This window comes from Tachyglossus aculeatus, chromosome 1 (assembly GCF_015852505.1).
Source record: "Tachyglossus aculeatus isolate mTacAcu1 chromosome 1, mTacAcu1.pri, whole genome shotgun sequence".
Lineage (NCBI taxonomy): Eukaryota > Metazoa > Chordata > Mammalia > Monotremata > Tachyglossidae > Tachyglossus > Tachyglossus aculeatus.
Window position 1 is genome coordinate 98,758,613 of NC_052066.1, and position 12,808 is coordinate 98,771,420.

Sequence of the window (12,808 nt, forward strand, 5' to 3'; positions counted from 1 at the left end):
TGTCAGCTTTGTGACTTTGGGCAAGTAATTTAGCTTCTCTGTGCCTCAGTTACCTCATCTGTAAAATGGGGATTAAGACTGTGAGCCCCCTGTGGGATAATATGATCACCTTGTAGCCTCCCCAGTGCTTAGAACAATGCTTTGCATATAGTAAGTGCTTAATAAATGCCATTATTATTATTACTATTATAGGGCTGGGATTATTTGACCTCTCTGACCTTTCCCTGCACCAGCTGCAAAAGCAAGTTATTCATTCAATCGTATTTATTGAGCTCTTACTGTTCGCAGAACACTGTACTAAATACTTGGGAAGTACAATTCAGCAACAGAGACAATCCCTGCCCACAGTGGGCTCACAATCTAGAATGGGGTAACAGACATCAAAACAAGTGAACAAGCATTAGCAGCATTATTATAAATGAATACAATTATACACATCATGGCTCAGTGGAAAGAGCACGGGTTTTGGAGTCAGAGGTCATGGGTTCAAATCCTGGCTCTGCCAATTGTCAGCTGTGTGACTTTGGTCAAGTCGCTTAACTTCTCTTTGCCTCAGTTACCTCATCGATAAAATGGGGATTAAGACTGTGAGCTCCCTGTGGGACAACCTGATCACCTTGTTACCTCCCCAGCACTTAGAACAGTACTTTGCACATAGTAAGCACTTAATAAATGCCATCATTATTATTATCATTGAGAAGCAGTGTGGCCCAGTAGAAAGAGCATGGGCTTTGGAGTCAGAGGTCATGGGTTCAAATCCCGGCTCTGCCAACTGTCAGCTGTGTGACTTCAGGCAAGTCATTTCACTTCTCTGTGCCTCAGTTACCTCATCTGTAAAATGGGGATTAAGACTCTGAGCCCAATGGGGACAACTTGATTACCTTGTATCCCCCCAGTGCTTCGAACAGTGCTTTGCACATAGTAAGCGCTTAATAAATGCCATCGCTATAATTATCATTAATAGAAATAAATAGGATTATAAATAATACATATATACACAAGTGCTGTGGGGCGGAGAGGCGGGTAGAGCAAAGGGAGAGAGTTGGGGTGATGTGGACAAGGTTGGCAACAACCATACCACATCAGTACACTGCTCTTTCCTTTTCAGCAACTTGAAATCATAACAGAAGTTAAAAATAAAACCTTACACAACTGCAGTCAAGGGGTTAATGCCACTCTCTTCAGCTTCCAGAACTTTCTCCTTGTCTTCCCTCCCAAACCCTGCCCTCTCCCTGGCTTTCCCATCACTGTTGACGGCACTACCATCCTTCCCGTCTCACAGGCCCACAACCTTGGTGTCATCCTCGACTCCCCTCTCTCGTTCTCCCCTCACATCCAAGCCGTCACCAAAACCTGCCGGTCTCAGCTCCACAACATCACCAAGATCCGCCTTTTTCTCTCCATCCAAACCGCTACTCTGCTCGTTCAAGCTCTCATCCTATCCCGTTTGGACTACTGCATCAGCCTTCTCTCTGATCTCCCATCCTCGTGTCTCTCCCCACTTCAATCCATACTTCATGCTGCTGCCTGGATTGTCTTTGTCCAGAAATGCTCTGGGCATGTTACTCCTCTCCTCAAAAATTTCCAGTGGCTACCAATCAACCTACGCATCAGGCAGAAACTCCTCACCCTTGGCTTCAAGGCTGTCCATCACCTCGCCCCCTCCTACCATACCTCCCTTCTCTCCTTCTCCAGCCCAGCCCGCACCCTCTGCTCCTCTGCTGCTAACCTCCTCACTGTGCCTCGTTCTCACCTGTCCCGCCGTTGACCCCCGGCCCACGTCCTCCCCCGGGCCTGGAATGCCCTCCCTCCCCACATCTGCCAAGCTAGCTCTCTTCCTCCCTTCAATGCCCTACTGAGAGCTCACCTCCTCCAGGAGGCCTTCCCAGACTGAGCCCCCTCCTTCCTCTCCCCCTCCTCTCCCTCTCCATCCCCCCTGCCTTACCTCCTTCCCGTCCCCACAGCACCCGTATATATTTATATATGTTTGTACATATTTATTGCTCTATTTATTTATTTTACTTGTACATATCTATTCTTTTTATTTTATTTTGTTAATATGTTTGGTTTTATTCTCTGTCTCCCCCTTCTAGACTGTGAGCCCACTGTTGGGTAGGGACCATCTCTATATGTTGCCAACTTGTACTTCCCAAGCGCTTAGTACAGTGCTCTGCACACAGTAAGCGCTCAATAAATACGATTGATGATGATGATCCTCACCTTCCCCTGGATTATTGTCTCCCCAATCCCTGTAACATCCACAGTCTACCTCATACAGGTCTTTCTGTAGCTGCTGAGGCAGAAGTGTGATTGGTGACTATTTATTTATTTATTTTACTTGTACATATCTATTCTATTTATTTTATTTTGTTAGTATGTTTGGTTTTGTTCTCTGTCTCCCCCTTTTAGACTGTGAGCCCACTGTTGGGTAGGGACTGTCTCTATATGTTGCCAACTTGTACTTCCCAAGCGCTTAGTACAGTGCTCTGCACACAGTAAGCGCTCAATAAATACAATTGATGATGATGATGATGATATTTATTGCTCTATTTATTTATTTTACTTGTACATATCTATTCTTTTTATTTTGTTAATATGTTTGGTTTTATTCTCTGTCTCCCCCTTCTAGACTGTGAGCCCACTGTTGGGTAGGGACCGTCTCTATATGTTGCCAACTTGTACTTCCCAAGCGCTTAGTACAGTGCTCTGCACACAGTAAGCGCTCAATAAATATGACTGATTCTATTTATCCCATTCCTCCCAATTCTGCCTCTGCAATTTCTGGGTCCCCTGAAGGTCAGTTCTGAACTATTATGTTCTGTGGCTTCTGCTTGACAGTTAGGGAAATGAGGAAACATTGGAAGTTTTTGAGCAGTGCAGAGAGGTGAGAAGAACATCTGAGAAATAATCCATGCAGTGTAGGATGGATCCCTGAAAAAATGCCATGAAACATCAAAGAAAGCATCATAGTCACTATCTTCGAGAAGAGAGAGCTGACTGTGGAATCTACAGGGACCCCTCCCATTTTTCTATTACAAGCAAGATTCTAGCCAGCATCCCTCTAAACAGACAATTGAAATAGCATAGTCCGCAATGCACTATCTGAACCACAATGTAGCTTCAGACCACAATGTGTTGTTGCACTTATGTGTATATATACACAAAACAGCCTGGCCTAGTGGAAAGAGGACAGGACTGAGAGAAGATCTGAATTTTAATCCTTGGCCCCTTGCTTGATGTGTGAACTTGGGAAACTCACTTCACTTCTCTGTGCCTCAGTTTCCTCACCTGTAAAATGGGGATTCACGACCAGTTCTCCCTCCGACTTAGACTGTGAGTCCCATGTGGGACAGTGACTATGTCTAACCTGATTGACATGTTTTTACCCCAGCACTTAGAACAGAACTTGACACATGGTAAGTGCTTAAATACCATAATCATCATCCTAAGTAATAATAATAATAATAATTGTGGTATTTGTTAAGTACTTACTATGTGCCAGGCACTGTACGAAGCTCTGGCATAAGTAAAAGCTAATCAGGTTGGATTTAGTCCCTGTCCCACATAGGGTTCACAGTCGTAATCCCCCTTATACAGATGAGGTAACTGAGGCACAGATAAGTGAAGTGACTTGCCCAAGGTCACAAAGCAGATAGGTGGCAGAGCCGGGATTAAAAACCAATTCCTTGTGATATCTAAGCCGATGCTCTATCCATTAGGCAACACTGCTTCTGCATCTCTTCTCCCCACCTGTGGAGCTGCACTGTATAAGTGAGGCCTTGCCATCTCAAAGAAGTAGAAGCAGATGTGTAGGAATTCTGCTAATTGCTTAATACAGTTCCTAGAATACAGTAAGAACTCGATAAATACCAATTCATTCAATCGTATTTATTGAGCGCTTATTGTGTGCAGAGCATTGTACTAAGCGCTTGGAAACTACAGTTTGGCAACAAATAGAGACAAACCCTACCCAATAATGGGCTCATGATTAACCGAGGTCTCAGAGGAAGGATGAAACCTGTCAGATTCACTGGCCACCTAAACACTATTGTTCAGAAATTTTCCCACATCAAAGTGATATGATTTACTCTGGTAATTAAGACAGCTTATGTGAGCAAGTGGACAGAGATCTTGATGGTATTAATGCTTTCCCTGCTGTAAATTCCAGCTGGACCACTTGTCTGCTGTGTGACCTTGGGCAAATCACTTAACTTCTCTGTGTCTCAGTTCTCATCAATCAATCATACTTATTGAATACTTCCTGCGTACACACCATTTTACTAAATGTTTGGGAGAGTACAATGTAGCAGAGTTTGTAGACACATTTCCTGCCTGCCCACAACAAGCTTACAGTCATCTGGAAAATGGGGATTATGACTGTGAGCCCCATGCGGGACGTGGACTGTGTCCAACATGATCAGCTTGTACCTACCCCAGTGCTTTAATACAGTGACTGGCACATAGTAAGCACTTAAGAAATGCCATAATAAAAGAAAAATTAGTAATCCTTGGTTCATTTGGAAACTAATACCACACTACCACAATATTCTAATGGTCTTCCAATGGTGTGCTGTTCTTCTTGATTCAATTTTCCACTTCCTGATCTTCCCTGTTATTAGTCAGTGGGCTGCCTAGGTAACAGGGAAGCAGCGTGGCTCAGTGGAAAGAGTGTGGGCTTGGGAATCACAGGTCACAGGTTCAAATCCTGCCTCAGCCACTTGTCAGCTGTGTGACCTTGGGCAAGCCACTTAACTTCTCTGTGCCTCAGTTACCTCATCTGTAAAATGGGGATGAAGATTGTGAGCTCCCTGTAGGACAACCTGATCACCTTGTATCCCCCCAGCGCTTAGAACAGTGCTTTGCACATAGTAAGTGCTTAACAAATACCATCGTTATTATTATTATTATTAATTATGTGATGGTGTTGAAGTCATTGTGGGCAGGGAATGTGTCTACCAACTATGTTATATTGTACACTCCCTAGTGCTTAGTTTCCTCTCAGGTCACACCTGGAGAGTTTCCAATACTCTACCAGTCTCGACTATGGGAGGGCGAGTCAAGCAGAGGCCTACCCATTCCATTCCTAGTTTGGGCAGTGACTCGTGAATGGAAGGCAATATGCTACAAGTCAAAACTCCCCTGGGCTGGGAAGCAGTGGCATGGGAGAGAGTTGAGGGTGGAGACCAAAGTTTACTGCATGGAAGGAGGCAATAGGAAACCACTTCTGGATTTTTACCAAGAAAACTCTCTGGATCCACTACCAGAACGATTGCAGATGGAGGTGGGGCGTTCTGGGAGAGATGTGTCCTTGGTGTCGCTATGGGTCGGAGACGACTTGACAGCAGAAGACAAGACTAGTGTTTAGTACAGTACTCTGCACAGCCTCCTTGCTTCAACCTGATAATAATGATGGTATTTGTTAAGCACTTACCATATGCAAAGCACTGTTCTAAGTGCAATCTTTAGATTTATTGTGAGTCCATCGTGCCAGGCTTATTTGAGGAATCGGTTTACATTTGGTCAAACGGCTAATGGTCTCTACCAAGCGCTTACTGTATGCAGAGCAATGTACTATGCACTATCAATCAATCGTACTTATTGAGCGCTTACTGTGTGCAGAGCACTGTACTAAGCGCTTGGGAAGTACAAATTGGCAACATATAGAGACAGTCCCTACCCAACAGTGGGCTCACAGTCTAAAACGGGGAGACACTAGGAATAATACAGTACAGCAGAGCTGGCAGATATGTTCCCTGTCCTCAAAGAGCTTGCAGTCTAGAGCAGGAGACACACTTACAGTTTAGAAGGAGAGACAGACATTAATATAAATAAATAATAATGGATAAAATATAATATAAATAAATAATGATAATACACACCTTTGCATGTTCCCTTGGGTGTGTGCTTCTAGGACACAGGCATCTGTATTATAACAATTCTCGAATGATTGTCTCTAGGACTTTGGATATTGCTGTGGAGTTGGAAGAGTTTCTCAGGGGAATGTATTTTACCACTTGCTCCTACGTCACCAGTGGCATTCTAAAATATTACTGCAGATAAATAACTGAAAAAACCTAGGCCCACTGATGATAAAGAATACATCAGATAAGGTACCTCCTCCTCTGGCTCTCGGTGTCAGAATCTTAATGAACTAGAACAGAGAAGTCAGATTTATTAAGTAATTTCCAGAGTACATCATCCTGACCACTGCTATGACTTCCTCAATAGTTGGAACAAGGGCCGGGTTTTTTCCTATTAGAATCTTTTCTAGGTTTTGAAGGGCTTTGTCTTCAGAGGAATGAGTGTTCTGAGGAGAATACTGAAATGAAATTTTCTATTTGAAACCAGACTGGTGATTAATGCAGAGATGGTTTTGGGAATCAGCTTGTGGAAAAGAGTAGGCTTTTTTTGTAATAGTTTGCTAAGTGGGTGCTAATTTTAAACTTGATTTCTGACTCAATGGCAAAGCAATGTGATGGCAGGGAACTTTGGAGAAATAAACTACTGCAGAAAATAAGTGTGCTCTAAATCTCCGGGGACCCAAAGTATCATCAAAGGAAGAAGGCGACTCATTTTATAGCAAGAGATAAAACAGTTGGATATTAATTTCTGCCTTGGCTCTGGTACTATTCTGAGTTCATCATAGGTATCAAAAAATAAATGTGCTGCTATTTTTTAATATGGATTAGGAATCACTTTCTCTCCTTCCCTTCCCAGCACCTCGGAGAATAACTTATTTAAATTTAGAAAAGGATCTCTCAGTCTGGAAGTTTATGTCTTGTAGCTTTAAGAAGAATATATGCTCTAGGCTGCTGCATAGAAATGGGCTTATTATTAATAATAATAATAATTATACTATATGATATTTATTAAGCATTTACTATGTGCCAAGCACTGTACTAAGCACTGAGCTAGATACAAGCTTTTCAGGTTGGACAGAGCCCCTATCCCACATGGGGATAGTCTTAATCCCCATTTTACAGATGAGGTAATTGATGCACAGAGAAGCTAGGTGACTTGCTCAAAGTAGACCAGCACACCATTGAAAGACAGAGAAGTTAAGTGATTTGCCCAAGGTCAAACAGTAGACAAGAGGGGGAACTGATATTATAACCCAGGTCCTTCTGACTCTGAGGCCTGGGCTCTATCCATTAAGCCACACTGCTTCTTAGTGGTGTCCAGATTTCTCTGTGAGGATGAGTTGTGAACTGCCCTCCCAGCTCCCACCAGACATGACATTTGACTTTCTGAGCATGTTCATCAGATCACATAGGAGTTATACTCAACCTCAAATTTTCAGTTGGAACAGTGAGTCCTCATGGGGTTCAAACAACTTGATCCCAGTCCTGAATTTTGCCTGAAGCAAATCCAGACTCACATTTCAACAGTAAATTCAGTCTGGAGTGTGGGACATCTTAATCTACTAATACCAATCAATCTTAGTATTTCAATAAAATAATTTCACCATTTTAGCTGGTCATAGAAAGATTTGGGAACACTTAGTAAATAGAATTAGTAAATATCTGGGTTCATTTTTACCCCAATTTACCAGGTAACCAAACTCAAGTGTTATTTCCTGTTACTGGGAAATCTCAGCTTACCCTATTTTGTACTAAGTGGGCAGATTAAGCCTGGATTAGTGAAAGTCTAAATGAAAACTACTTTGAAACGTTTGTTCAGTTGGTTTCTGGAGTACAGGAAGCTTCAGGGGATTGTACATGTACAGGATCATCAATCAATCAATTATATTTATTGAGTGCTTACTATGTGCCAAGCACTATACTAAGTGCATGACAGAATGCAATACAACAGAATTAGCAGACATGTTCCCTGACCATAACAAGATTACAGGCTAGAGGCGGAGGTAGATAACAATATGAATAAATAAGTAATTTATAACATATAATTTAAAAATACGCACATAAGAGCTGTGGGGTTGAGGGTGATGTCCTAGGGTCACAGATTGAGGTGCAAAATGACTCAGAAATGACTCAGAATGGCGGGGGGGGGGGGGGGGGGGGGGGGGAAGAGGGCTTAATTGGGGAAGGCCTCTTGGAAGGAATGTGATCTTAGTAGGGCTTTGAAGGTGGAGAGGCTTTGAAGGTGGCATATATGGAAGGGGAGGGAGTTCCAGGCTAGGGGGAGGACAGGGGAAAGGGGTCAGCGGTGAGATAGATGAGAGTTGGGCACATTGAACAAGCTGGAATCAAAGAAGCAGAGTGTGCAGGCTGGGCTGTAGTAGGAGATTAGTGAGGTAGAATGGGGAAAGCTGATTGAGTGCTTAAAGGAGTTTGATTTAAAGCCAATGGTAAAACTATAAACTTGGGTTGACTATGATGTTACCCCCACCCATTCTCCTTGCCGTCCCCTTTACTATCTGCCCTCCCCCAGGGTTGTCCCTGTTTAGCTTCTGCCTCCTTCTTCTTCCACAGTGTGGCTTTCACTCAACTCCTTTCCCCTCACTGCTCTCTTCTACTTTCCTCAACTTTTATCTCTTTTCCATCTTGAGCAGCTGTCTCTTCTGTTCTCTTTTTTCAGGAGCCTCAAAAGCTACTGCTGTTCCCACCCCTTCTCCTGAGGCTTGATGAAATCTATGCCCTCTCCATTTTGTAGGTGTCTTCATGTTATCTCGATTATTTGACATTATAACTGGTTTTAGCCCATTAAACCCACTGGGTCCAAGTCTATTCCAGCAGGGGGGATAGATCGTCTTGGTTCTAGGAAAACATGTCAGGCACAATGATTCCATTTGTGCTGATGGCCACACAGCACCTCCACAATTGAAAAGTGTTTCTAGCTTATATTATTCCTTGAAACTTACTGATTTAAAAATGAGTCCTGAATAATTGAGAAATGCACATTTTTGAGCTCTCTTCTGCTTTAATGCTAACCTTCTCTCAGTATCTCGATTTAATCTAGCTTGCTGTTGACCGCTTTCCCACATCCTGCATATGGCCTGGAATGCCCTCCCTCCTCATTTCTGACGATTACTCTCCCCCACCTTCAAAGGCTTACTGAAGGCACATCTCCTCTAAAAGGCCTTCCCTAACTAAGCCGTCATTTCCTCTTCTCCCACTCCCTTCTGTGTCACTTTGACTTACTCCCTTTAACCATCCAGCGCTTAGAACCGTGCTTTGCACATAGTAAGAGCTTAATAAATGCCATCGTTATTATTATTATCACTCCTTCCTGCCCCACAGCACTTATTTACATACTTGTAATGTATTTATTTATATTAATGTCTACCTCCCCCTCTAGACTGTAAACTCACTTTGGGCAGAGGATGTCTGCTTGTTGTTGTATTGTACTCTCCCCAGGTTTTAGTACAGTGCTCTGCACACAGTAAGCGCTCAATAAATGATTGATTGGCTACATTAACTTCAGTGGCCCAAGATCCCATTCAGAGTACCATCCTCTCATCTCTTTCAAAAGCATAAATAGGAATCTTCCATTTTAAACGTACATTCAGAATTGACAGACCCTTCCACCTGGCTTTGAGAAACGAGATGATTTAGGCCTGAGTTATTTTAACGATTGGCTGATCACCTTCCAGACTCCCACAACATTCTGCAATAACCCCAACCACTCCGGAGAACCTTTGGAAAAAGCCATTGACATTCCAGAGAAGCTCGGGATGAGACTTCCAGACTGACAGCCAAGCCTTGAAGGCACTCCTCCCTTGATCTGTGGCTAGGTGCATTTACCATAGTAGCTCCCCTCAGGGCTGTCCCCATGAAACTTTGATTCTGGGGATGTCACAACTAACTCTTTGGTTCCGATAGAACAATTCTCATGCCTGTCCGGAGAAGGCCAGGTTCTTTTTCTTTGTTTTTTGTTTTAATATGGTATTTAAGCACTTATTATGTACCAGGAACTATACTAAGTGCTGGGGTAGGTACAAGGTAATCAGGTTGGACACCTTCCCTATGCCACCTAGGGTTCAAAGTCTCAGTCCCCAGTTTACAGATGAGATAAATGAGGTAGAGAGAAATGAAGTGACTTGTCCAAGGTCAAACAGCTGAGATTAGAACCTGGATCCTTCTGACTCCAAAGCCCTTGCTTTATCCACTAGGCCATGCTGCTTCTGAAAGATACCCAAAATCTGGGGTTCCCTAAAGCACAGCCCCTTCCTGGTCTGGAGGAGCCACTTAATCAATATCATTTATCAACTAGTGTGTGCTAATCACTGTACTAAGTACTTGGGAGAGAACAGAAGAGTTAGCACAATGTCCCTGCCTTCAAGGAGCTTACAGCTTAGTGGGAAAGACAAAGACTTAACAGTTAAAGTGAATGATAGCATTTATAAGATCAATAAGTCAAGCTGTGGATGTTTTCTGTGTACTAATAATAATGATAATAATGATGGTATTTGTTAAGCGCTTACCATGTGCCAAGCACTGTTCTAAGCACTGGGATAGATACAAAGTAATCAGGTTGTCCCACATGGGGCTCACAGTCTTAATCCCTATTTTACATATGAGGTAACTAGGGCCCAGAGAAGTTAAATGACTTGCCCAAAGTCACAGAGCTGACAAGTGGCAGGGCCAGGATTAGAACCCACAACCTCTGACTCCCAAGCCTGTGCTCTTTCTATTAAACCAAGCACTGTACTAAGTGCTTGGGAGAGAACAGCAGAGTTAGAAGACATGATCCCTGCCCTCAAGGAGTTTACAGCCTAGTGGGGGAGACAGAAACTTAAATAAATTACAATTAAAGGGAATGATAGCACATATATGACCAATCAAACAAGGGTTGCTTTCTGTGTGCAGAGCACTGTATTAAGTGCTTGGGAGAGTACAAAAGAATAAACAGACACAATCTCTGTCCTCAGGGATCTTTTAATTTAGTGGAAGAGATGGACGTGAATATTAATTATGGGAGGGGAAGCAACCTAGTTGAGGGTGTGAGCTAGGTACACAAATGCTCTTGATGACGACAATCTCAGGGTATGTGGTGAGGAGATGAGAAAATGGCAGCCCCTGAATGAACTGAAGCCTGGGGTGTCCCCAGAGTCCTTCCTCTGAAAAAGTGTTGTAGCTCTATCATACCAAGAGTCATCTCAGATGGCTGAGTGGGCTGAAAAATACCAGATGAGTTTCTGTGTGAATGAGGCCAGTGTGCCAAGGGGAAAAATGATCCAAATCAAAAATTATATGAGTTGGACTGCTCAGAGCTTTCAGTACCTGCCCAGGAAATGTGCTTCTGTGTTGCAGCTGAAAAGTACTTCATCCCAGATTGTAATTTATTATTCTGTTTTATTGACTCTCCATTCCATATTCAGCAGTCTGAATCCTGCATTACCCCAGGAGTCCTGGATCACGACTTTGCTTATCCAAGACATAATCAGTACTTTGATTTTTTTGAGATATGAACATCAGCCCTAAAAGTTTGACAGGCTATGCTAAGGGGTTTGATCAATCTGGGCTGACAAGAACTGAACCTGTGGTAACAAGGCTTTTAATGGAGTCCTAAACAAGGTTGTAGCTTTTAATCAACCAACCCGGAAAGTACATTCCTCCAGTGAAGCCATCTTTCAGGAGAGTAGCAAGGTTTGAAAACAATTATCATAAATCATTGTAATTTGCGTAAAATTGGGTAGGGAAACTTTGATGTGGAAATCCTCAGGATTACTATTCTCTTGAAAACTGTCATGCGCTTGCAATCCTTTGGAAAGATGAATAAATACTCATTGGCTTTCAGTCAAGTGGTACATCAGAATCAACAGAAAAAATAAAAAAAGAGATTTGACATAGACACGGGGTAATAATACATTATGTGCAAACATGGCTTCAGTCACTATGGTGGCCACACGCTTCACTACGAGGAAGACTGAATGGGAAATGGAGATAAGGTGTCCAGGTTGCAATATGATGATCTCCGTTTTGTCACTGTGGGACATCTAACAAGTTGTTTAAATTCTCTTGTGATTTACTCCTTTGTAAAACATTCTCCTGACCGTCTCATCTAAAATGAGCTAGCCATGCCAGCACAATAGTAAATTGCAGCTATTCTGGAGAGGGTTTGACTGTTTCTCCTTATCTCCAGACCCATTGTTTTACTGGAATAATTAATGTTTTACCTGAGTACTTGCTTCCCAGAAAACTGAGGCCTAAAGAAGAGACGGGGCCGAATTAAGGAATTATGGGCTTTGTGTAAGGGAAACAGGTGCCCACAACTTATGGTCTGAAGGGGGAACACTCCTAATTTTGGGCGTGCCCACCCATCCTGTCCAGAACTTTTTTTAATGGTATTTGTTAAGGGCTTACTACATACCTAGCACTGTACTAAGCTCTCCTTTTCTCTACTCTTGTCCCCTCCTTTCCCCTCTTCTCCTCTCCTCTCCTGCCTTCCAATGCCCACTCCATCTTTGGAGTTGGGTCGGGTGAGCCTGGATATCGTCCAGGTTTCTAGGTGGCTTTTTTCCATTTCATATTCATTTAATCGTATTTATTAGGCACTTCTGGTGGGCAGAGCACTGTACTAAGCATTTGGGAAAGTGCAATACAACAATGAACAGTGACATTCCCTGACCACCGTGAGCTCACAGTCTAGGGGTGTGGGGAGATAGATTTCAATACCAATAAATAAAATTACAGATATAATATGTAAGTGCTATGGGTCTGGGTGTTTGGGTGGAAGAGCAAAGGAAGCCATCGGCATTCAGGGCAGCACTAATACAGTGCTCTGCACACAGTAAGCACTCAATAGATATGATTGAATGAATACTCTGTCATTCAGTAGTTGGTTACATTGAGCTGCTACATCACCACTGAACAAAATGACACTCTGCATGTCTCAGTGCTCTGCA

At 42.9% G+C, this 12,808-nt stretch overlaps 1 non-coding gene across 1 annotated transcript; it reads left to right on the plus strand.

Annotated features, from left to right (window-relative positions):
- The first annotated feature begins 4,992 nt into the window (after positions 1-4,992).
- Positions 4,993-5,129, plus strand: LOC119935153. The gene has a single exon (XR_005453092.1). It is a non-coding gene; the product is annotated as a small nucleolar RNA SNORA7 (small nucleolar RNA).
- Positions 5,130-12,808: the final 7,679 nt, after the last annotated feature.